General features: G+C 38.0%; 1 protein-coding gene across 1 annotated transcript in view; it reads right to left on the bottom strand.

Moving 5' to 3' along the window:
- The window catches only part of MID1 (midline 1), a 366,041-nt gene extending 344,782 nt beyond the window's left edge, over positions 1–21,259 (bottom strand). The window contains exon 1 of the mRNA XM_032779759.1: positions 21,099–21,259. The gene's annotated coding sequence lies outside the window, so the exon portion shown is untranslated. The remainder of the gene's footprint in view (positions 1–21,098) is intronic.
- Between the last annotated feature and the right edge of the window lie 5,232 nt (positions 21,260–26,491).

Genomic DNA, 26,491 nt, shown 5'->3' with positions numbered 1-26,491 from the left:
AGTGAATTTTATACATATGGCTAGAGGGGGAAATATACCCCTTTAAGCTTTTGCATCTAGCCCAAAAAAATTGCTAAGCACATAGTAACTGCCAGTGGATGCATGATCTGCATTCAAAGTCAGTTATTTAGATAGGAACTGAATGTGCATCCAAAAGGCAGATCTGTCACATCTTGGTGACAGTAAAAGTTAATTGTAGCTACCGTATTTCTACTTTCATTTGTGTTTGCATTTTAGGGACTGATCTAACTTCCCATTGAAATTAATGGGAGTTGGATCAGGCCTTTAATGTCCATCAAGTAACAACTATTTCCTTTTTATATTTTTAAATGATCGAAAAATTTAAATCCACATGCTTTATTTAATGGGAGAAAAAAATCCCAGGTGGCTGTGGTTTCCTAGACGAGTTAGTTACCTTAAATTAGCTAGTGCAGTATTGCAGAGGCGTAGAATCCTGAATTATGGAATTTTTAACAACAAATGGGCTATGCAGTCATAACTACATCCAGGAAAAACATAGTTAACACTAACAAAAAAACACCTGCAACCCATGGAGAATAACAGACCTGTAGAATAACTAGCAAATGCTTCTTCCGATAGCTATCACCTATAAACTCCCTAATCAGGGAGGAAGATGTTAGATTGCGCCAGGTGATTGTAACAAAATGCCACACTTCACACGGAGCTGCAGATTTGTGGAAAATACACAATAAAGGCACAGGTGTTGCCAAAATATCTGGTTACATAACACCTTTATTCTAATTGATGCAAATAAAAATCAAAAAGCTACAGTCCGGTTCATAGACTGAAATGTTTCTCTTGACTTGAGTGAAAACATTAACATTAAAAAATGGTGATTTTGGCTGTGAGGGTTTTTTTTCCTTCTTTCCATTAGAGAACTGATGCCTGACAAATTCCATTCCTTGATTTATCACATTTCACAGAAAAATGCAGCTAATTGCAAAATATAACGACTATATTTACAATACAGTTATTCTATCCCATAGTGGTTTAAGCACCTGTGAAATCCAATGGCTGAGGAAAACTACTGTACCAGAGTTTCCCCTTTTATTATTGCAGTAATTCAATACATTTACTTTCTTGGACAGTGTCATTTTATCTGATCCAAGTTAGATCTTTGCTGCTGAAACACTGTAAGAAATGACTTTTTAAAAATGTTTTACTTGCTCTATATCAGGAGGTTTCATAACATGGCTACTAAAATATTCACAGAAAATTTATTTTTATTAAACATACTGATATGATTGAATACTTTTTCTATAATATGTCTTTTTTGTATTTGTTACTTTCTCAATACTTGTATATTACAACTGCATTTTCACCAACTTTGTTTATCTTTAACACAAAGTTAGCAGCTACATTTATTGTACCTTAGTAAGGGACTCCCCATTGATTCAATTTGATGGAATCCCTTCGCTACCCAATACAAAAGTAAAGCAAGATATACATTAGATATGGGGGGAGGGAAAAAACACCAAATTATGTTTGTTTTTCATGCACTAAATGCATGCCATTCTGTTTTTGGATACAGATGCACAACTTCCATTGACTTCAGTTCAAATCATGCATCCAAGGATCATTTGGCCCCAGCTCTGTTACTATAAAATTCTTGTGTAAAAATAATTAAAAACCATAATTCTATCCTCCACACCTATTTGATTAAAAGAACTTAAAGAAACCACTAAAGAAGGAACCATGGTTCCTTCACAAGGTTTGCTTTCCAAGCTTGAAAAGAAATGCCTGTCTTTGACAACGTTCTGAAGAATGCACTCAAGTCAGCAAACAATCTATAATACAACCCTGAAGAAAATGCTTTCAAACTTTCTTCCCTCATTATCTTTGTTATAATCCCAGTGCAAATAGGCTAAAGCTAGCCTGCCCTGCTCATATATGCTTATCCTAGTCAAACTACTTATCTAGGTTTGCTCCTTAAAGGCTGTTACACAAGGACTTCAGCACTGATCCCATTCCAGGAATGTGGTTGTAACTAGGATCTCTTTACTTAAAAATAGATAGAAGGGAAAAGGAAAAATTGGAAATAAAACTCAAATAAACTGAAGTCAGTGAGCACTCATATGAGTCCCTCGTTAACAGAGTCAGATTTTGATCCCTTTAAAGGAGAAGCTGAATTTCAATTTTAAAAGAGCCCTCCAGTCCTTTTCCCTGTAAAGATAGTCATGAAAACGTAAATCAATGAAAAGTGAATGCTAGGATTATAAAGGGAGTGTATGCAGTTGGGGGCTCCATTTCCACAGCCAGAGGCTGGAGAGAACATAAAGATTCTCTCCCACACATAATTTTTATATAAAACAAGTCAGACTGTAGCCCAATCACCCTGCTAGGCCTTTCGGTCAGCCTGGTGCAATATGGTATGATTACGGTGGTAAGAAATTGCTTGCATTTGGAGGGGAAGTGACAAAATGCCAGAATACTAAAGCCAACTCTTGTTAAAATTTTCAGCTCTCTCTGGGTAGGGCACACTCTGACTGCAACCATGACAGCTGCTGCAAGGGGAACTTCCTTGTATCCCCCATCAGTGCTTCTAGGTCCACAAAGAGGACACACCCATTTAACCTTCTGTCTCCATAGCTGCAGCAGCAGCACAGAAGGTGGAGGAAAGAAGATGGGGTCAACCTACTGCATCACGAAGAAAGAGTCCTATAGCTGTTGCCATCCACCCCTCATCCTACTTCCTGCTTATTCCCTGCCTAAGTCTGAAGACCTGATATTGGCAGAGAGCCTGGAGCCATGTTTCTCCCACCCATCTACCAGGAGAGACTTGCTCCACACCCAATTTTCCATACCAGTTAACAGAGACCCACTCCCTTATTAATACTCTCCACATCAACTGTGGAGGATTCACACTTTCCCCTTCCTAATAGGAGTGAGTGGAAACCTACCCACCTCAAGAGCCAAAAAGAGACCTATTCCCTATCTGCCACCAGAAGGGATCCACTCCTCCCCTGACCAACCATTCCACAGCTAAAGACCACTGGACAAGTTACCCACTCCTACTGCTGTCAACAAAGACCACTGGACACCACCACTACTGCTGCGAGGAGAGATGCTTGATAGGGGTTGGCATCTAGAGACATTTCCATGAGGTGCAAGGAATGGGAAAGAATGAAGTGTCAACAGGCATTGAGCTGGAAGGTGGGGATAGTGATAAATTTTTTCCATCATCAAGGAATAAGAAGAATACATATCTTTACTTGCTTTTCCTGGAGACCATCATACATATCACTGACTGAGGCAGAACATTTCTGAGGGAGTCCTATGTTAAAATTTTGGTAGCACATCACTGAATCAATATCATGAAAAGGGTGTCATGGACTTGAAAAGCTAGTTTTATCACTATAGAAAAAATTTCATGATATATTTTCATTTAAAAATTAACACTTTATTCAGAGAGTACATGAACTTTGTTGCAGAAATTTTAAGTGCCCTCACCTACCGTGTGTGGATGGCTAATTAATTAAAAAGGAATTGTAATGTGTCAGAAAACAAAATGTACCTTTAACATTTGTTAATTTAAAGGCACTTACAATTCTTTTTGCCACAACTATATTCCTAGATTCCACTGGCATGGGGGAGGGGGGGACTCTTCTACTCATAAAAGGAGCAGGCCAACTTGTAGTTATTTTAAAGAATGCATCAGTTGTCTAAATTCTTGCACCGTAGTAGAGTTCCTGTTTGTCTAGAAAGTATACGGGCCATGTAAAAACGGTCTGTTGGACAGAATCCAGAGTTTTACAGACTAGAAGCATAGAACTTTACAACGTTCCAATTCAAATCTTGCATGAAAATGCTGAACAAACTGTGACGAGTAAAGGGAAGGGAGTGGGTTTTTAATACTAGCAAAACATTTTGGGCCTCGTCTCAGAAAACCTGTACGAAGAATAAAGTGAAAGAGTAGCATCTGTAAGGTATGCCAGACTCCACACTTTCTGCATCCTTGCAGTAAGACTTCACACACTTCTCCTCTTGGTCGATAGCATGATTGATATTTTCAGTTTATCAGCTAGGGGCTTCCAGCCATCTGTTAAAAATTCAGATGCAAAAAACCACCTAGCTAGCTTCCGTGATGGCCTGTTCAGTCCTTTTCCAAATCCCTTTACTGGCTTCCTACTGCATCCTGAATCATATCTAAGACCCCAGTCCTGAAAATGCTTACACAAATGCTTAACTGTACTACCATGACTTTACTGGGACTACACAAGATAGTACAGTTAAGTATTTGTGTAAGTGTTTGCATTATTGGGGCCTTAGACACTTGTTCCTGTCTTCTAGACCATCCTTTTTAGTATCCTCCATAATTTATCTCCCTTTTATCTCGGTTTTCTTATGTCCCACTGGATTTAGGCTCTTTTGAAAATGGTCCTGGGGTATTTTGAAAATTGTATGCAACCTGTACTAATCATTTATTAACCCTTTATAAACTATTTATCAATAGAATCTTCCGTATGTGACAGTTGTGCTGCATCTATAATACTATAAGAACAGTGAAATGTAGCAACTTCAGGAACACTGTATGTGACCTGGTGAGTGAGGTAAAATTACTTCATAATTATGATGGGTTATTAGACTTTCCTGTATGATCTATTGACATAACTTACATTGAGGATAGTGGAACATTTATTATATACATCTGAAATGCAAGAATTCAATGGCAACTGAACAAAAAGGCAACAACGGATTCCCAGCTAAGAGCATCCAGGTGTACACTTGAAAGACAATAAGGGAAGCTATTAGTTTCAGAGATCCCACCTCCTGCCTTCAACGTGTTTGTTTTGCCAAAGCTGGGAGTTACCACATCACAGGTGGAAGCATGATTCCTGTGAAGGAGGGGCTGTGGGGGGTTATCAAAGCAGTAAAGTGACACTCCCAAAAGCAGGAAGGAGGAGTGGTCAATGAGCTACAACACGGAGAAAGCTGACACAGAGAGAAACTCTGCAGAGGAATGTAAAGAAAGTCAGACCTTCCAGAGTCCGCATGTGGAAGATAATTAGATGTCTGGTAGGCTGGAGAGGCATACAGTCTATTTTTCTTTTAAATGCTTTTGTTCTAATAAATAATACTTTGAATGCCTGGTCACCACCATCATTGTTCCCAGAAGAAACGATGTGCAGCATCTGGACATTAAATTGGTGCTCGTGGGGACTACATGCAGGGCCTAGTCTAAGAGAGGGAGAATTGCAGGAATCTACCCCAAGAGCCAGGTGATGACCTGAGGACTGAGAACAGAGCTGGGGTGAGCACTCAGAGACAAGGAAAGCTCAGAGGGGCAATTTGTCTGGTGACCATGACATCTTATATAAAATGTGTCCATAAGTATTTACCTAGATGCCAACCAGGTTGGGGACCCATTTTGTCCATACACACAGCTAACTCACCCTCACATATTATCCAGCTAGAGCACAGTATCTTCTAGCTCTCCTACAGAGTAGCATTAGCAGAAGCAGAACCACTTTCCAAATAGTATCATGTTCACTGTCTCACCCAGAGATAGCTGTGACTCTGGTGGATTGTTTTGTTAAGACTGATTACATGGAAGTAGTGCAGAGGAAGAAATGCTGGTGGCGTATTAGGTAGCAGGAAGAAGTGAGTGTTTCTGCTCTGTGGCAGGAGTGCAACTCGTACTGATCTCAGTAAGAATGCAAACTTCCCATTAGGAGCTTTGCACGTTTGTCAAGACATGCATCATAGAAATTATAGATGGAAACTGTCGCCTTCCAGTCCACTCTGCCAGCGAGGTCATATCAAGTCTATCCCTCTGTTTGTGCACATTTGTTCTTCACAGCATATTCTAAAGCGCTTTATACAATTCAGTGTCAAGTGACTGAAGCAATAGGGCTCCCGCCGCTTCCTTTGGAAGACAATTCTATGACGTAACAGGCCTGATGCTCATGAAATGTTCCTGACATTATAAGATTTTCTTTTATTTTAGTACACTATGGTACAGCCCAGGATGAATTCTCCTAGTGGACAGTCACCAGGCTGCATACAGTGTACTTGTAGCTATGTCAGTCCCCAGGATATTAGCAAGACAAAGTGGGTGAGATAATATCTTGTACTGAACCAAACTCTGTTGTTGGGAGAGACACAATTTACCAGGCTGCTATAAATGGACCCAGCCTTTGGATGCTACATGCTATTAAACTAACCAGGTCTGGGCAATGTCCTGTTGCTTCATCCCTACCTAATTCTCTGGGATATTTCCATAGGACGTAGTGATGTAATTCCTTTAATCCTTTTGGGTAAAATTATAAAGTACCTAACAGACTGAAGACCCTAAATCTCATTGTCTTCAATGGGACTTTGTCTCCTAAGTCACTTAGCTACTTTTGAAAATTATGCTTTTCTTTGTTCTACTTTTTATAAAGTTCTTTATCCATTCACAGTCCTGCTCCAGATGTTTATATGAGAGGTTTAAACAGGAGTTTTTCATTGCTATGTGAATTGTGCAACCACTACATGTCTACTCAAAGGTTTTCTGAAAATCCATTGCAGATACAGTCTTTCTAAATCTATCCTAAATTTATTTTAAGGGCTTAATCCTTCTCCTTTTTAGCCAATGAGAAGTATAGCTCTTGTTAACTTAAATGAGAACAGGGATTTGGCCCTGATTTAGTACATGCTATGATTTTCTCCATCTGGGAATAAAGGTGATTTCATAAATTCAACATAAGAGTCTATGGTTTCTGGAGATGGCTAAGGTCACCCCTTTTTGTTGAATATTGGTGTCATCTTTGAAAATTCTCAGACAAGAGGTTTAGTCATGTGTTTTCATAGGTTTTTAGTTTGAGATCTGTCTGCAGTACAAATATGCTAAAAACTACTGATTTGATTCTGATCTAGGAGAATTACTAAAACATGCTTAGTAAAATATCTTCCAAACAAATTTTAGCTTGGGATTTAACTTGTCCAAGCACTTTAAAGAAAATTTGTCTAAAGGCAAAATGTTAAAAGCTGGCTTTGAGCAGACATATGGAAGTACAGTTGCATATAATTATTGAATTTTTAATAGCATGGTTCAATTTAATGTTTATAAAATATTTTTAGATGCAAAGTTTCAGCCACATCTTAGAAATCAGTAAGTGCTCTATACACTGAAGGTAAAATGTAATCTATTCTGACCCCAAACTGCAGTAACTGAAAGGCAATGGTTGCCATTCAAAAGTGAACATTTGCCAACTGTTACAACATTTGTTATCTGACATACATCATTTCCCAAATTTACGATAGAAAATAACTGCAGAATGGCAGAGATCACTGTGAGAGACAGAGCAATTAAATTTTAATTGCTTGACAGCATTTAATGGCAACACTATAATGAGCTGGTGTTCCGAGTCCAGTTCCTTTTGGAAACTCATCACACAAGCCATATAAACAGGATAGAAGGGACAATGTGAGCTTATTCAATTCCTACCTGTGCTTATATCTGTTCTGTGGATAAATAAAACACTTCAGACTCCAGGGCTGTGAGACTGGCATCTTTTACAAGTACAATTTCACTAAAAGGAAATCTGTTCAAGTAATTATTCCCAGCTACAAACATAAAGAATTAAGATATAGGTGCTCAGAAACTATAATATGATCCCACCTTGATAGATAGATTTGTGGTTTGATATCACAATATAGATATCTAATATCTAAATATTAGACCAATATCTGTTAGTATAAAGACTGTGTATTGGCCTATTTTAGAAGAGAAAATGTACACATACATGGCCTTGACATTTTACTGCTCTTGATTACACTCCTGACAAAGACCATCCTTATTTAGAGATTCAGTTTATCCAATCTAACCGCAATTATTGACCTAAAAATACTCACTCGTGAAGTTGAAGTTATGGAAAGTATCATGCAAAAGAAATCAGTCTCATTTCCATGTTTATTATCTGCTATTTCTGAGCTCATTGACTCTAAATTTGGAACCTAACCAGTCAAGAGAATGCCTGTAATTCCCAGAGACACCTAATGGATACTGCAGTATGGAGTGCAGCATTGATCCATACTGATCAATGACTCAACACTGCAACAAAACCATGGGTGATATGTTGAGTGCTCATTTGTTGATCATGCCAAATCAATAACCAGTTCTGCTCAGCGTTCTCTTAGAAGGACCTTGTCATACAACTCTTCCCCCACACTTCAGACATGAAAGTTAAAAATACCATAGAGGACAACACAGTTCTCTCCTGGAATAACATAATGTACTTTATCTTCCCTACACATTTTCAAATAGTTAATCTCATGCTTGCCTTGCATTTGAAGATACTGTATTGTTATAACAGCAGAGAATCCTGTGGCACCTTATAGACTAACAGAGGTTTTGGAGCGTGAGCTTTCGTGGGTGAATACCCACTTCGTCAGACGCAGGTAGTGGAAATATCCAGGGGCAGGTATATATAAACCCACTTCGGGGTGGCTAGAGGTGGACGCCCTGAAGAGCAGTAGTTAATCGGAAATCAGCGTTCCAGGGGTTGCGAGGTATGAAACGATATTAACTGGAAACAATGAAGCAAGGGCAAGAGAGTGCTAAGAGGATTGAACAGGATGGCACGAGTATAGTCAAGGTCGGGAAGCGCTGTGAGGGGCGCCCCGCGCGAGTCTCTGCCAGTAGATGGTGTGAGAGAACCAAGGGGGAGGACACTGTTTCTTCGAGAGCAGTGTGCACGCAGACTTGTGGTCTTTTTCCATTCACAGTCTTTGTTTTAGCTCCCCAGAGCTGATGGTGTCCAAATTTTCGCATACATGAACTGAAGCTCATCTTCAGTTTAACTCTTGCAGTCCTGGTCCTTGACGATTGTTTTTTGCTGGCAGGAGTAAAGCCACATGGACCCTTGGCCTTAGAAGGTCTGCTATTACGTGTTCGTTAGCCCAGGGAGGTTGACGTGCTCTCCTACAGGTTTTGTATTTGCGCAGTTCCTATATCATTGATTTGTTGCTCCCCATCGTTTATCATCATCCTTTTCCCCGTAAGTGACTACGTCCAGTTTGGCCGATGTCATAGCAGAGGGGCATGGCTGCATAATGTATTGATGGCGTATATCTTACACAATTGTATCGCAGCGATCACTTGGTTTTAGACTAGCTGACGTGCATCCAACCTGTGTTCCTGAAGGTCATCATGCCATATACCATGAGTGTGGGCTGATACTCAGCGTTTTAAAGGACTTCCTACTGATGGTGTCACTTGGGGTAATGAAGTATGGCAAGGTTGGCTATCGTAGGTGTTGTTGCAATCATTGTATCCCTCCTCGAGCTGGAGTTACTTGGTGGCGCGACTGGCTGGCTGAGAGTCCGTCTGACTGTGTGCCCAGAATGCACCGGGAGAATTGGAGGAGAGAATGAATAGATTCAGGAGCGTTTTACCAGGTTGTGACCGTGCAGTTGTCTGTCGAGGCCGACTGGACTGCCCTGCCAACCGTGGCTTCAACACCTGTGAACAGTAGTGGGACCCTCCATCATGTCCACGGCAGGAGATGCGGTGTAGATTACTGAATCTGGATCCCCCGTCGTTGCCGACCTGGGGGTTTAGGGGGCAGGCGCTGGCTGGGTGGAGGACTAGGTGTACTGGGAAGTGGGCAGCCAGGATGCTGAATGCCCACGAGAGAAACCCAGGAGTGAGACGCACGTGTGAGACCTTCTGACCAGTGGTTTCTCGATCTTGGGTTTTGTCCTTTATGTTATGCTTCGCTATCTCATCCAAGTTCTGTTCAAGGAGAGGAGCTTCTCCCAAAGTCCTGCCCTGGCTTGGTGGGTGAGCAGTTTCCAGGCTAAAGCTATATGGCGCCTGGTGAGAATACGTTTCAGGTTGGCAGGTTGTCTGTGGGCGAGGACTGGCCTGCCACCCAAGACCTGTGAAAGTGTGGGATCATTGTCCAGGATGGGTTGTAGATTCCTGATGATGCGTTGGAGGGGTTTTAGCTGGGGGCTGTATGTGATGGCCAGTGGAGTCCTGTTGGTTTCTTTCTTGGGTTTGTCTTGTATTGTTATGTTCTTTAATTATGCCACAATCCATAATTAGCATTTTAACAGGGAAAATTATATATTCTGGACCGTACTATACATGGTGACTGTTTTCTTGTCAATAGACGTGTGAATGTTCTCACTAAATTTTTAACATTTATACTAAGTTTAGCATCTTCACATGGCAACTATGCATCCTTTGTTACTACAAGCCAGGTAGCTGCAAAGAATCCTGCGTGTTAAACTTGATACTGATAACTGTGTAATAGTCTAAAGTAAAAATAATCAGTTAAAGTTCTAGAGTGCCAACCCAAAATAATTTACCTTGGAATGACTAAAGAGGCCTCAGTAGACATCACAATCTGCGGGGTACCACATATATCATACCAACAGCTCCAATCTGAGTCTCAGGAAAGATCAACTCTTTAATTCTCTACAGCCAGTTTAGGACAAAAAAACAACTCGTTCCAATTTTCAATTCCTTTTACAGACTTGGCTGTCTGTGGAAACTTCCAGTTCTGAAATTCTGCGGCCTCTTACCAGAACTCTGAATACTTTCAAGTTTTAGTAGTCAAATAAAAGGTTATGCAGCTGATGATTCAACTGACTTGCCCACTTTCAAGTTCTCCTTTTCTATTTAGGCTTTGTGTCTTTCATTCTCAAGTGGGATGGATCATGCATTCTAGTTTAGTTATGCTTGAGTCACACAAACAGATAGGGACACAAAGAACTAAAACTGCAAGGTATTTGAGGCTAACTTACTGGGAGCCATTTAAAATTACATCAAAAACATAATAACCAGGGCTGTCAATTAATTGCAGTTAACACATGCGATTAATTCAAAAAAATTAATCACAATTAAATGCAGATTTAATCACACTGTTCACAATAGAATACCAATTGAAATTTGTTAAATATTTTGGATGTTTTTCTACATTTTCATATATATTGTATTGTGTTGTAATTGAAATCAAAGTGTATATTATTTATTATAAATATTTGCATACAAGTACTGTAATGCAATCTCTTTGTTGTGAAAGTGCAATTTACAAATCTAGATTTTTTGTTACATAACTGCACTCAAAACAAAACAATGTAAACTTCAGAGCCTACAAGTCCACTCAGTCCTACTTCTTGTTCAGCCAATTGCAAAGAGAAACAACTTTTCAACTAACAACTTAGCCAATTGCTAAGAGAAACAAGAGATAATGCTGCCCTCTTCTTATTTACAATGCCATCAGAAAGTGAGAACAGGCATTTGCATGGCACTTTTGTAGCTAGCATTGCAAAGTATTTACATGCCAGATATGCTAAACATTCATATGCCCCGTCATGCTTCGGCCACCATTCCAGAAGACATGCTTCCATGCTGATGACGCTTGTTAAAAAAAGGCATTAAATAAATTTGTGACTGAACTCCTTGAGGGAGAACTGTGTCCCCTGCTCTGTTTTACCCATATTCTGCCATACATTTCATGTTATAGCAGTCTCGGATGATGACCCAGCACATGTTGTTCATTTTAAGAACACTTTCACCGAAGATCTGACAAATTGAAAAGAAGATACCAATGTGAGATTTCTAAAGATAGCTACAGCACTCGACCCAAACTTTAAGAATTGGAAGTGCCTTCCAAAATCTGAGAGGGACGAGGTGTGGCCATGCTTTCAGAAGTCTTAAAAAAGCTACACTCCGATGCAGAAACTACAGAACCTTAACCACCAAAAAAGAAAATCAACCTTCTGCTGGTGGCATCTGACTCAGATCATGAAAATGAACATGCATCGGTCCGCCTTGCTTTGGATTGTTATCGAGCAGAACCCATCATCAGCATGGTCACACGTCCTTGGCAACGGTGGTTGAAGCATGAAGGGACATATGAATCTTTAGCACATCTGCCACGTAAATATCTTGCAATACCAGCTACAACAGTGCCATGCGAAAACCTGTTCTCACTTTCAGGTGAGATTGTAAACAAGAAGCAGGCAGCATTATCCCCTGTAAATATAAACAACTTGTTTGTCTGAGCGACTGGCTGAACAGGTAGGACTTAGTGGACTTGCAGGCTCTAAAATTTTACATTGTTTTATTTTTTCATGCAGTTTTTTTGTACATAATTCTACATTTGTAAGTTCAACTTTCATGATAATGAGATAGTATTTTTCAATTCACCTAATACAAGTACCATAATACAATCTTTTTTTTTTTAATAGTGCAGATACTTGTAATCAAAAATAAATATAAAGTGAGCACTGTACACTTTGTATTCTGTGTTGTAATTGAAATTAATATATTTGAAAACATCTAAAATATTTAAATACATGGTATTCTATTATTGTTTAACAGTGCAATTAATTGTACAATCAATCACCATTATTTTTTAATCACTTGACAGCCCTAATAATAACCTTAATCTACTAAAAAGGGTTATATTTTCCTGTAACCTAAAGTAAACAATTCAGTTCTGCAATTTAGCAATGTTGAGTGAGTTACATTAGAGCCAAGCTTCAAGAGGTCTGATATAGCTATAAAATATCATTGAAAGAACCAAAATTACTGAGATCATCTGAGAAACTTGTTTCAGAATCCAGCTGATGTTTCATAAGAACGGCCATACTGGACCAATGGTCCATCTAGATCAGTTTCCTGTCTTCCAACAGATACTTCACAGGGAGTGAACAGAACAGGGTAATTTATCAAGTGATCCATCCCTGGTCATCCAGTCCCAGCTTCTAGCAGTCAGAGGTTTAGAGACACCTGAAGCATGGGATTGCATCCCTGACCATCTTGGCTAATAGCAATTGATGGACATATCCTCCATGAACTTATCTAATTCTTTTTTGACCCCCCTTATACTTTTGACCTTCACATTCAACATCCCCTAGCAATGAGTTCCACAGGTTAACTGAGCATTTTGGGAAGAAGTATTTCCTTATGCTTTTTGTAAACCTGCTGCCTATTAATTTCCTTGGTTAACCCCTGGTTCATGTGTTACATGAAGGGGTAAATAATACTTCCTTTTTCACTTTGAACATTCATGATTTTACTGCCCCCCATCCCCCCATCATCTCTTTTCCAAGCTGAACAGTCCCAGTCTTTTTAATCTCTCCTCATATGGAAGCTGTTCCAATCCCTTTAATCATTTTTATTGCCTCTCTCTGTACTTTTTCCAATTCAAATATATTTTTTGATATGAGGTGACCAGAACTGTATTCAGTATTCAAGGTATTACTGTACCATGGATTTATATAGTGCATTGTGATATATTCCTTTCCTAACGGTTCCTAACATTGTTATCTTTTTTTAATGCTGTTGCTTATTGAGCAGATGTTTTCAGAGAACTATCCACGATGACTCCAAGATCTTTTTCTTCAGTGGTAACAGCTAATTTATACCCCATCATTTTGTATGCATAGATAGGATTATTTTTTCCATTGTGCATTACTTTTCATTTATCAATACTGAATTCCATCTGCCATTTTGTTGCCCACTCACTCAGTTTATAAGATCTCTTTGTAATTCTTTGTAGTCAGCTTTGGACTTGAGTAATTTTGCATCATCTGCAAAGTTTTCCACCTTGCTGTTTACTCCTTTTTCCAGATCATTTATGACTATGTTGATTAGCATTGGTCCCAGTACAGATCCTTGGGGGAACCCTCTATTTACCTCTCTCCACTGTGAAAAGTGATCATTTATTATGACCTTTAGTTTCCTGTCTTTTAACTAGTTACAGATCCATAAGAGGACCTCCCCTCTTATCTCATGACTGCCCACTTTGCTTAAGAACCCTTTGTGAGGGACCCCGTCAAAGACTTTCTGAAAGTCCATGTATGCTATATCCACTGGATCACCCTTGTCCACACATTTTTGAAACCCTCGAAGAAATCTAATTGACTGGCGAGGCATGATTTCCTCTTACAAAAGCCATGCTGACTCCTCCCCAACATATTGTGTTCATTTATGTATCTGATAATTGTGTTATTCACTATAGCTTTATACCAATTTGCGTGGTAATGAAGTTAGGCCTACTGGCCTGTAATTGCCTCTAGGATCACCTCTAGAGCCTTTTTTCAAAATCGGCATCAAATTAACTACCTACCAGTTATCTGGTATAGAGGCTGATGTAAATGATAGATTACATACAACAGTTAGTAGTTCTGCAGTTTCATATTTGAGTTCCTTGAGAACTCGAGTGAATATCATGTGGTCCTGATGACTTATTACTGTTTAATTTATCAATCTGTTCAACAGGCAATATGTTGTACACAGTTATATCACCTGAAAATGCATTTACTGTATATTACACATTCATATGTTCTGTTTTGTTCTGTGACCTCAGCAAGATTCTAGAATGAGGGTCTATAGATTGTCATTTTGTTTTCTGAAATGTAATTAAGTCAGGTGCATTTCTATATCCCCAGTTTTGACCACTGTAATCTGATTGTGTGGATGTGTGCCAGTTTTAGGTCAAGTTTTTATAGACAGTTACATGAATGTTTACAAATGGTTTTTAAAAAACAGAAAAGTGTAATATTGTTGATTACACAAACACCGAGCATCAGCTTTTCCTTCTACATATGTCTATATCCAGGCTAGTCAATGACACAGTTTAAGGTTTACTGAACAAACAGATCATATGTTTCAGTAAATTGCAGTGATTTACATCATACAGAAACAGAACATCTTACGTAACATGTGCAATAAAAGCAAACAGATGTTTGCAGTCTAACCACTGCACTAATGGAGGAGGTATGGCACTGTATCAAAGGCAAAACACAACATACTCAGAATTGCCCACTAGAGTTTTAAGTGCAGCTGAATAATTTTGAATTAACAACCAATAAGATATCCCAAACCACTTTGTGGCATATTTCCATTCTTAAAAGATAAGAATTTATAATTAATTGCTAACACTTAAAGTCCTCAGATAAAATAGGGTTTGAATTTCAAACAGACTAAGAAATTTGAGACTAAAGATAAAAAAAAATATACAGTGAAAATAATGACATGTTACAGAATGCACATATTAGAAGCACAATCAGTGTTTAATACATAGGAATATGACGCAAGTACAAAAAAAAATACCCCTCAGGGTCCTGACTTGGGGTTTCAAATGGAACCTCCAAGATTAGGCAGTTACCACACAGAACTGAAGGAAGACCAGCAGCGCTGAGAACACACATCAGGGGAAGCTCATTGTGAACAAGTCAAGACCCTTTGAAAATGATCCTGCATATATCTATTGTATTACAAAATGAGACTGTTCGCAACCTGTAGGAATGACTGGAACTTTGCACTACAGTATCCACAAATGTCTTGTTTCATTATTCCTGAAAGTAAGCTCAGCTGGTTTTAAATGAAGCTGAAATTAATCAAACACTTCCTGCAAATAAAATTAATCACATCTAACAAGAGGAACTGCCCACTTCCATTCTGCCTTCACCCTAATTCTTTATATTAAGGCCTATCATGATTACTATCAATGGGTGAGAGTCCAGGAATAAGAATAGTGCAAGACTTAAAACCAAAGAAAATGTTTCAAATTTGTAAGATGAAAATGCTGAGTTTTGTATTAAAACGTCCTATTGGCTAAAACTGATTTCAAAAGTAATCTATTTCCCTAGCCCTGATATACTGTACAAAGAGCATAAAAGTCTGAGGACAAAGAGATCTTGATTGTGTTGACTGAGGCCAAAATTTGGCAAAATGTTTAAGAACATGCACTGTAAGCTTGTGCGTAAGTCCCATTGACTTCAGTATTGTTGACAGAGAAGTTTCTTGGAAATATACTTTTTTTGTCTTTCAGTGTTTCGCTGAATCAGAAATTTATCATGAAAATGACCAACCTGCTGTACAAAATACAGTATTACCAACAAACCTCTGCATTAACACAGTCTTGTATTCTCTCAATCACTGGTCACAGCACCAAAACTTAGACTTAGTGTTGACTAGTATAGCAAAAAATAAAACACAAGAAATATCGTTCTAAAAGAAACCAGGCAGATTCAGCCCGTTAAGGGAGTTAGTTGCCTGAAATGGGAGTTATGGCTGCTCAGCACCTTTCAGTATCAGGCCCAAAGTTGTAAGCATTCCAAAACTAAAATTCTGACATGTGCTACTGAAATATAGCCTAAAATAAATACAGAAACAAATCAATAGGACAAGCCTACCTAAAGCAGACTATTTGACAGATAACACAAGACAGACATGCTGAGCTAATTTACTATCCATAGTCCACTGGCAGAGACCTTCCTAGCTTTCATTTTTAACCTAGTGGTTTCTGAACTTTCCAAGCCAGACAAATAGCACAGAATGGCAGATAGACTGATGTGTGACATCTTGATATGATACAGGCTCTGTGTTTGTGCCTGCAAGGACCATTGGTTTTTAACCTTTTTAAATTTAAGTACTGGGTTTTTTTCTGACCTGATCAAGCAAGTTAAAGTTGCAATCAATAAATATAAAAGTTGAGCAGACTTCATGGAAGTGTTTTAAACTGAGATTAATTTTTTTAATCATCTAAGCAGAACTGACCAATGATTTATCGTCATCTGATAATTTTCTCTTGATCAGAGAAAAGAAAGGCTGTTCCCTAGCTTGAGACGGTCCTTCATTTGCATGACTCTTAGACCACATGCACTAGGGGCAGCTGGCACTGCAAAAGCAAAACAGGGAACACAATGTTTCAATCTTAGGTTGCAGCCCAGCATGTTCTTCATACCTCTGCATTCATAAATGTAGTTACCACACAGCTATATGGGGCTTTAGAATTTTAGAACAGCAGTTGCACTAGGAAACATACGGATTTTGAGTTGCATTTTAAATTTCCTAAATAGAGCAGCAAGGACGGCAGAAGTAAAAAACCAAAACAGATGCCCTTTCAGAAAATAGATTCTGTATATTTAATCTAGAGGCAGCTGTTGTCTTCTCTTCAGCTAAACTAATATGCCCTGCCTACGCTTCATTACCATTAATCCTAACAATGATTCAATACAGGATCTGCAGAAGATTGTTATAAACGTTGTCCCACTTGACCCACCCTTTTTGACACCTGTCTCTCCTCAAGCTATTCCTAGAGATGTTGCTTGCAGCTCGGCAACTGCTGATGGTTCTTTTCAATTAGGCATATGCTTCAGGGGAAAAAAGGAATTTACTTAGGTCACTTAAGGGCAGTGAAATCACACATGCTATATAAAATGCTTACATTCGAAAATGATAGCGTAATAGAATGGTAAAACCTTTAACAAAACCCTACAGGGAGCACACAATTAGTACAGCATGCTCATCTATTACTGCTAGCTCTCTGGTTACAGTTTGAAAGCCTTGAATTTTCTTATTGAAAAAGCATTAAGGTATCAAAACGGAAATGTGATGTGCACTACCTCTGCTTGCTAATGTATAGGAGCTCTCAGTTCCAATTACATGAAAAATTTAAAAAGTAAATATAAGTAAACAAAGCGGTGGCTCTGAAAAACCTGTTTAATCAAGAAGAACACTTGCTGTAGGGTCAACTCCAGTTTATTTACCTTGGAAACTTTTAAAAATATCCTTAAATACTATAGTTAATGGATTAAAGAGAAATATTAGTTTCCATTGTCAACTTTTCTTTTAAAATAAAAGTGTCATGATAACTACATCCAACAGCCTCAGCTCTAAAGTTAACGCTTTATTTGCTAAAACCACAAATGGATAAGAACCTTCCTGAATTTAATGCACTAGCAATGTTTCACTCAGAACCAAGCAAAATCACTTTTGTCTAAGTAATCAAAGCCTTTGTCCGAGAGTAATAACTTCACAGCTCTGAAACATTCCAAAACAAAAATTTCCAGCTCAGTCCTCTCTGTGTTAAAACTTGGACTGTCAAATCAGAGTTGTTCTGTTTCACTTCAGCCCTGTCTCATGTTTAGACTGCTAAAGATGGTGCTGTAAGTACATACATATATACAGAAGGCCTCTTGGAGCACAACACCTTTGCTTAGATTCAGTATGTGCATCTGCAAAGTTAATATTTCTTCAGACTGAACATCATCAATGTACTTCATTATTTTCCTTGGAGCTAAACAATTGAAATTGACACAGATCCAAAGACAGGGAGAAAACTCGTAGACGTTAAATACATTATTTAACCCGGAACTAAACTTTAAAACAAAAGTATAGCTTTTTCTACACCAACCAACCATTTAAAGTGGAAGCTTTTCCTCAGTGTGTCAAGGCGTATTAAAATGGAAATGTTCTACACTTGGGCGAAACTCATTTTAAAAAAAATGAATACATATTTACTGATTAAAAGTATCAAGGAAAAAGGTTATAAAAAGTTTATGCAGCTCAAGATAATAGCTTCCCAAAAGACCCTCACCCAGTACTGCCAGCTGTTCCACCTGTAAAATGACAGAAATATTGCCTCATGAGCCATATCCTATAAATATGGTGAGTTTGTGGGATGATTCCCCCCCACATTTTGTGCATCGTGGACCAAAAAAATTGCTGGAACCAGTTTTAGCCAAATATACAAGTAGCATTCCTTACATACAGCTCATTGGCAGTGAAAGCATTATTTAACCACTTTGCACAGGGCGGTGTTCCCAGTTTCCAAGATTACTTTACTTGCATATTGTCATAGAAAGAATGTTTCTGTCTATCGATGTGTGAAGAAATATGCCCATTTTACAGATAAGGAACTCAGGCACAGAAGCTTAAGAGGGAAGAGTTATCTAGTGCAGGGGTTCTCAACCTTTTCTGAACCACATCCCACCTTAGTTTTTTGTGGCAGGGAAGGGAGGTATTTCTTTGTTTTTTAACTTGGAGCCCTCATGTCATTTACTCAAATGTAGCCCAGCTGCCCCTCCGTCATGACTGAGGGGTGGTTGGGCCAAATTTGAGTTGTATTGTGACGTGCTTTGCCCCCTAGAAAATTTGACAGGTGCCTCCTTCCCCCCCATCACAATTAAGAAACACTGATCTAGTGGATAGGGCACTGGATTGAAATGTAGGAGACTTGGGTTCAATTCTCAGCTCATCCTCAGACATTCTTTTTGTGACTTTAGTTAAATCACTTAATCTAGGAACTGTTTGATCTGCGTCTATATAACAGCACCTAGTACAATGGGGTCCTGGTCCATGGCTGAGGCTCCTAAGTGCTACAATAATATAAATAAATACCCTGTGCCTCAGTTCCCATCTGTAAAATGGCAAAAAAACCACACCCTTATCTCCCAGGGTGTTGTAAAAATGCATTCTGTTAATGATTATGAGGTATTTGGATCAGTACCATTAAGTATCCAGACAGAATAGAATCCAATAGATTAAGAGTGTGTGTTTCTCTTGGCAGGTGTTTCTCCTGTTCTTAAAGCTTGTATTTTATTTACAAATATCCCTGATAAAATCTCTTCTCTTGTATCCCTACCTGAGGCACAATACAGAGTTTCTTGAGGTATCATAAATGGAAGCCAGCAAAGATGGGGTGGAGGTGAGGTAAGTGAAGTTCAGAAACCGTAGTCTTTGCTCCTGGTCCTTCATTCCCAGATTCCTTACCGCTACTGAGTTTCATCAAAACCAATGGTATTTCAGAGGGATAACATGGTATGTTCAGATGCTGTCCCATGTCTAAGAACTCACTATTTTCCTTGCAAATGATCCTGTAAAAATGCCATACTAAAGATACATACATAAAACAGCAATGCAGTAACTCCCATTAATATATTCACTTTGAAGGTCAGGAGTTTAGAAATATCCTGTATATTTATGAATGAGAAACTAAATTAGCATAAGTGAATTTTAAAGGTTGCCAATTCCTTATCACGAATGAATGTTTTAGCCAGGAAATATTACATTATAGGAGCTTGCAATACAACTGCTTACTGTTATGCATACATTAATAAATCTTGCAACATTTTGAAAGTTAATTGTTTTGTTTCTAGTTTAATCAACTTCTTAAAAATCTTCTACATTTTTTAGAAATATTAATTTTTATTTTATTTTTTTGCTATTTTGGCCCCCAGGAAAGATACAGACATACAGATTAAATTCTTAATACAGATTTTTTGTGATAAAATTATCAGTTAAAGCTTAGTGCAGTGCAATCATATGACAGTGAACCACCAGAATGAAAGAAATGAAAGCACCCTAAAAACAAAGTCTGCACCTGTTTCTGTAAAGTTTTCGGCACACGGTATTCTTCTGTGGAAGGTACCTCTCAGAGGGATCAGTTAAACCAAACTTTCATTCATAATTTTTGTATTATCGGTGCAATAGAATTTGAAGGAAGTTCTACAACTAGCTGCCTTTTAACATTGTCTGTCCTGAAGTACTGTACAATACGATGCAATTAGAAGGCTATTGAAACATATTCTTTCAGATTTCCACTTTTAATTCTTTCAGATATTCTTCAAAGAACTCTTTTGCTCTCTGGATTTAAATCAGAGTCTATTGTAAAGGTTATCAGAATCTGTAAATGTTTCCTAAGCAATCCATGTTTTTGTTTTGTACCTTGACAACTTTTATTTTAGGAGAAGAAGTTTTGCTTACAAGTTTGCAAGACTGAACCAGGCTTATTTTTAAGTAACTTGTGCTTATTGTTGCAGGTATCCCCATATTCCATGTACAGCGAGCAAGGACATTTCAGCTGTGCTGACTGAGCTCCAGTCATACCAATCAAAATGAAGTATACTAGAAACTATGGAATGAAGCGATAGTTCACTTTTTTTAAAAATGCACTAAACCTTAAAAATAAGGGCGTTTAGTGTGTGCATATTAGAAATTTTGCATTCTGCAGTTTGCAGGGATTCAGATAGTTAATCAAAGCATCCTAGCTTTATTTCCACAGTCTTAGCTTGCATCTGTGTTCCATCAAAGATAAGAAACTTTGATAATCTCTTTGGTAAAGAAAGGTGTATTCAAATTAAAAACACATGGAAAGTCAGATAAACTAAAATAATTACCTCCACACAGATGTTGCTGTGCACAAAAGGCACAAATTGTCTAGAAGTATTTCTAAAATGTGCAAGCCATTTTAGGAATGAACTAGATATAAGAACAAGACTTAATAGTAGCACTCTGATTTCCTCCTCATTCTAACAAGGCCACTTCTACAATGCAAGTGACTTACCTGCTTCTCCATTTTTATGCTGTCAGTTTATGCTGTCTTGTCCTGAAATTCTGTTTGTTTGTTTTTTTAAGCTGATAGTTCCTCCAAGTAGGCTGCTTTGTTGCCTGGCTTGTGCTGTTTTTCCTCAAGATCAGCTGAACTGTAGTCAGTTTGATTCAGGAAGCTGTGCTCTGTCCAGCCTACTGATCACTCCCACTCTCCAGGGTGTGTGCTTACTTGTCTCTCTCAGTCAGGCTAAAAACCAGCCAAGCTTACTTCAGTATAACATGTTTCCTTAGTTAGGTAAACAAGCATTGCAGTCCCGGTGTAAGAAGCTAATTGGGAATAGGTGTAAGTTAGTTAACTCCACAAATACCAAATGGTTTGAATGCATGTAGTTTGCTAGCAAGCACTGTAAAGACACTGCAAAAGGAATATGATTCCAATTTAATTTAGAGCATAGTTTACCATCTATTCAAATATTCATTTGATTAAAACTAAGATATTATGCACTATTACAGTACATTAAACAGTTTTTACAACAGTGACACTACACCCTCATCATCCAATACTTTAATATTGATGAGAGAAACAAAGCAAAAAAGATGACACTGGTACATGTATCTGTATAAACACACAGAGAATCTGAGAGGTTTAAAAAACTAGCCATGCTAAGACTGTTTAATACAAGATTACAGTAAACTGAACTGTATGTGCAAGAGGTAAAGGCTACAAATTATTAAAACTATAAAATAGAACAGAAAACACTGGGATAAAACAACTTGTCATATCCTTTCTCCAAATCCTTTGTTTGTATTTTGGGTATTTTTAGAGTTTAAGCTCTTTGGGACAGGGATCTCTTTAATATCTGTCATACTGTCACTATCATACCTTAGGACACTTTACCGAAATAGCTAGACACACAAGGTATCCCCTTAGGGCACACATGCTTCTAAGACAGTGGATATTTATGTGAGGAATTGTGGAACTAATGCATGAAAAATTCAGATGTATCTTTAACTCCCTTCAACTGCACTCTGCCTACTAATCCATTTCTTCATGGACTACTTTTAACATTTCAAAACCAGAGCAGCTTCAACAGTCAGGTAATTCATTAAAAATACCACAAGTTGAACACATTCTCAGCTGACTCCGGTCAGATCAATACTCACCTCTTTGCCAAAGCCTTCTTTTAACAACAGAGACCATTGCCAGCATAATATGGGGGATAGCAAAAGATGAGAGGAAGTAGAAAGAAACAAAAAAGAGAAAAAGAAAGAAGTGGATAAAAACTGGAAATGGGGAGATATACTGGGGAGAGAAACTGAATTTTAAATACAGATATATACAGCCCTAAGGGGGTGGGGGGACAAAAAAACCCTTTTCATTCTTTTATGCCAAACATATACAGCCGCATGGCTCAGGACAGGCAATATTCATTCTTGAACCAGAAACAGCTATAAGGTCTGGTAACAGGTGAGTTAGTAGGGATAGAAATATTAGAATACTATCAGAAGGCTAAGAATCCTCTCTTTCCAAAACAGCAAGACTTTTTGTTTAGCTCCAAGAAACTGTGATATATGGGACTTTTAGAGACATAGATTGTTATGCACTGTTTAGACAAGCTATGTTTGGTAATTTTGAATTGTTTCAATACTTCATTAGTTAGAATATTCCTCTTCCTCTGCAATAATGAGCATTTGGCCTTATGATACTGAAGGAGCCTGGCTTTACAGGTAGAGAAATATGACAATTAATACCAATAAAAATTGTAAAACACTCCATAAATACATTTAAAATAGTCTCTACCTGTAAAATATTTGGCATATACCAAATACCTGACCATGGGATGTGGTATAATAGTCTTCATGAGATTCATTTAGGATCATTTAAATAATTCATTTGTGGCTTCACAACTTGTGGGAAAGTTGGCTACGCCAAACTCATGCTATTATGATAAAAAACTATTTGTATTGCACCACACTACCATGTATTCTCTCCCTATAAGTAAAACATCTGACAAATCCCCTATTTAAAATCAATTTTTATAGGAAGCAAGTCATATTTGCATCTGTACTCAAATCAGTTGGATTCTCCAGCTGATAATAAAACAGATAATAAACGCTTGAGATGGCTGATCCGGTACGGTAGCAGCCATTTCAAATATGGCCTGACTCTCGGTCCTGATGCCATTCTTCCAGCAAATCCACAGCACTGGAAGCAAGTGACACATCAAAAACCACTCCTTCCCACCGCTCACCTCTGTTCACACATGGGTCCTTCCACCTAAACCTATTACTTCTCTCTCCATCCCCTTCCTCCACCACATCCTCAGAACCTATTCTCCCACTGCCTCCCCCAGCTCAGCCCTCTATTCACCTCCATCCATGAGCCAAAGACTCTAAAGGTAATCAATATCTGGATTTGAATCCATCAGGAATACTCACTATTTATCTATAGAATCCCAAAATTATGGGTTTGTCATATCCCTAATACATGGCACAGTGATCACACTTCAAAAGTTTCTTCAATTTTGAAATATGCTACTGGTTTGGGAGATAGTCTCTTTACTTAAAACCGAGAGTAGCAGTGGAACTAGCAATCTCTCAAATCATAAAAATATTTTCACTACACTTTCACTGTGTATCTACACAAAGGAGTTAAAATAATTCATACTAGTAATGTATTATATGTAGTTGGATTATTTTTAAATGGCTGCTGTAATGTACGGCCTTTTCAAAATATAATCTTGAGCAGTAGTCTCATTTCAGGGGCTGAAAAGTCATGCAGACTGATTGCTTTCATTTAGTTTCCTGTCATTCGTGTACTGTCTGCAGTTGATGATAGGATGATATTAATTACATTGGAATCAACCTCATATATTAATAAGTTGCACGACATAGCTTTTGAGTATGCATATGTATGTGCCTATTACATCTGAAATTCTCCCATTTTGGGCCTGTAAAATATTTCTTTTTAAAATTTGGAAAATGGAAGGGTTGATATGAAAAGGATCAGGAATTAATGCAAGTATTGGCAACCGTGGGGTTTCCAGTGTACTCTGGGTAGCTTTCAATACAAAAGCTTACAATTTAACTACACTGTGCCATGCTCTTTTGAGTATGGAAAACAGGGTACCAACACTCCAACATTCACTAGAAGCTCAGCTGAGATTATTGTACTCTCCACCTTTTATCTGGCATCTGTTTGTAATTACAATGAGCTTTGTTTACTATGGATAAGGACAGTCTCTAAGGAGGACCTCAAAGGTCAGTGACTAATTCAGTAAACCATGCTGCCTCTTCATGACTGCCAATTGTTCTCCTAAGTAGCTGCATTCTCTACAGTGCAGGCGACTATTCATGACAACTATTCTCTTCTCTTATGAACCAGCATTTCATTGGTTACATAGTGATGGATTCAGTACTGGTGCTCAGATACAGAAATCCAGTAAAAATTGTATTTCCCCATGTTGCCTGGTGAATTTGGAGAGATCATAAAGGGGAAAGGCCTTGCATGAAGAGGCTAAATAACCAATGCCCATCATAATAGAAATCACAGCCCGTCTTCACTATTCAAGTAACTAGCTTAAGAATTCCTCTCACTATAAAAATCTAAAGTAGGAATTCAATCTGTTGTTACTGAACTCTGCTTTTGATTGACCACAGGTATCTGTATAGGCACAATAAGCTATCAGGTTAAAATAATGTTTCTTGCAACCACCAATCTTCTCTAATCCATAACTTTCTGAAAATTTCCCTCTTTAGGTTGAAACTGTCCATGCTTTATTATCATAATAAACTGGCTACATTTATTGAAACCATTGAGTTTAAACCAGGGGAGATATGCAACATTTGGTTGCACAACACTATTACGCTACAGTTTTAAGAGTTAAGCTGCTCTTGCACTCCTGAGATCTTGACTCTGTGAAGTCAATTGCAAAAGTCTCATTGAATTCACTGAGGACAGGATTTCACCCTCCATCTTGATCATGACATCTCTTAATCACCAGTCTATTACCAGAACAGTTTCTGTGGGACTGCTCCTTTCTGACAGGCCAACAATTCAATAGTTCATATCCTTTTTCTCCATAACATCACCAAGAACCGAAGACAGATAAATCACAGGCTTTCATGAATGGCAACAATATGTATTTTCTCAAATAAAATTGACAGATTCAATCCAAATGAGATAACAACAATACATTTAAAAAAACAGAAAACCACACATAAAACTCAAGAGATTGTCTAAATGATTCCTAAAAAATGTCTGATGCTAACTGAACTCAGAGAAACATTGGTTACAAAAGAAGGGTCTAAAAGGCTAATATATTACAGTCTCTATTTGACAAATGAGCTTGAGTCTCCTAAAGCTGCACTATGAAGTTATACATCTCCCCCTCTCTATAGAAAAGAATTTTGGGCTGGTCCAGGCCAGAGAGAGAACCTCAAACTACTTTCATTCAGTAACTTTATGTTATGTTCTTAATATTCCCATGTCATGGAAGTGATTGTTTCTAAAATAGACCAATTAACTCTACATACTTATAATGGAGAACTAGCACTCTCAGGGTAAGGCATTATAATTCTATTAATACAGATAAATCAAGTATGTAAAACACACAACTCTGAGTATTTTGATGTGGAGTTTTCTCCCATTTTATCCTTTCCCCAACAAATGCACAAAATAAAATTAATGCCAAAAATTATATTAAAGAAACATTCAGGTTGCAAATGAAAAGAAGCTAGGAAGAAGTCAGGAAATAAAAAGGTTAAGGGTTTCGTAAAATGCTAGTTCATTCATGTTGCACATACTATATGCAGTATTTTAAAGTATTGGGTCAATTGTTAAGCACGTTAACTTATCTGTAGCGCACAAGCTGTATGGATCAGTTCACTATAACAAAAAGTAAAGGTTGCATAGTATTTTCTGATTTTGGTGTTTATTAAAAGCAATATGTTAAGGTTGTAAAATTAAAGCATTACCTACAACATTCTACCATATTAATTAACCTTTGCATAAGAACAAAGATGTCAATACATGCTGAAGTCCTATGGATATTAATTTACCCTTGGAAAAAGATCACAGTGGTTTCTTCTTCATCTCTCACATAATGTTTAATTAAAACCTTTGTAATACAACAGTCTTGTACCAAGTGTAAGGGCTACTTTAGGCCTCAAAAATATGTTGATACAAGACAAAAAAAACTATAGGTTTTTTTTCCATTAAATAAATTAAAAACTCAAAGTTGTGGCATCAGATGAAGCAATCAGTACAGGAGGCAGCATGTCTCAGCTGAATGCCCTAGCCACCAGGCTATTCAATCTCTCAATCTCTCCTGCTGATACTGTTCCACTTTGAATAAATTATGAAAGAATCATTGGAGAGGGGCGACCGGACCCTGGGTCTCCCAC

This window comes from Chelonoidis abingdonii, chromosome 1, assembly GCF_003597395.2.
Source record: "Chelonoidis abingdonii isolate Lonesome George chromosome 1, CheloAbing_2.0, whole genome shotgun sequence".
Taxonomy (NCBI): domain Eukaryota; kingdom Metazoa; phylum Chordata; order Testudines; family Testudinidae; genus Chelonoidis; species Chelonoidis abingdonii.
This window is presented reverse-complemented; position numbering and strand designations above follow the sequence as displayed.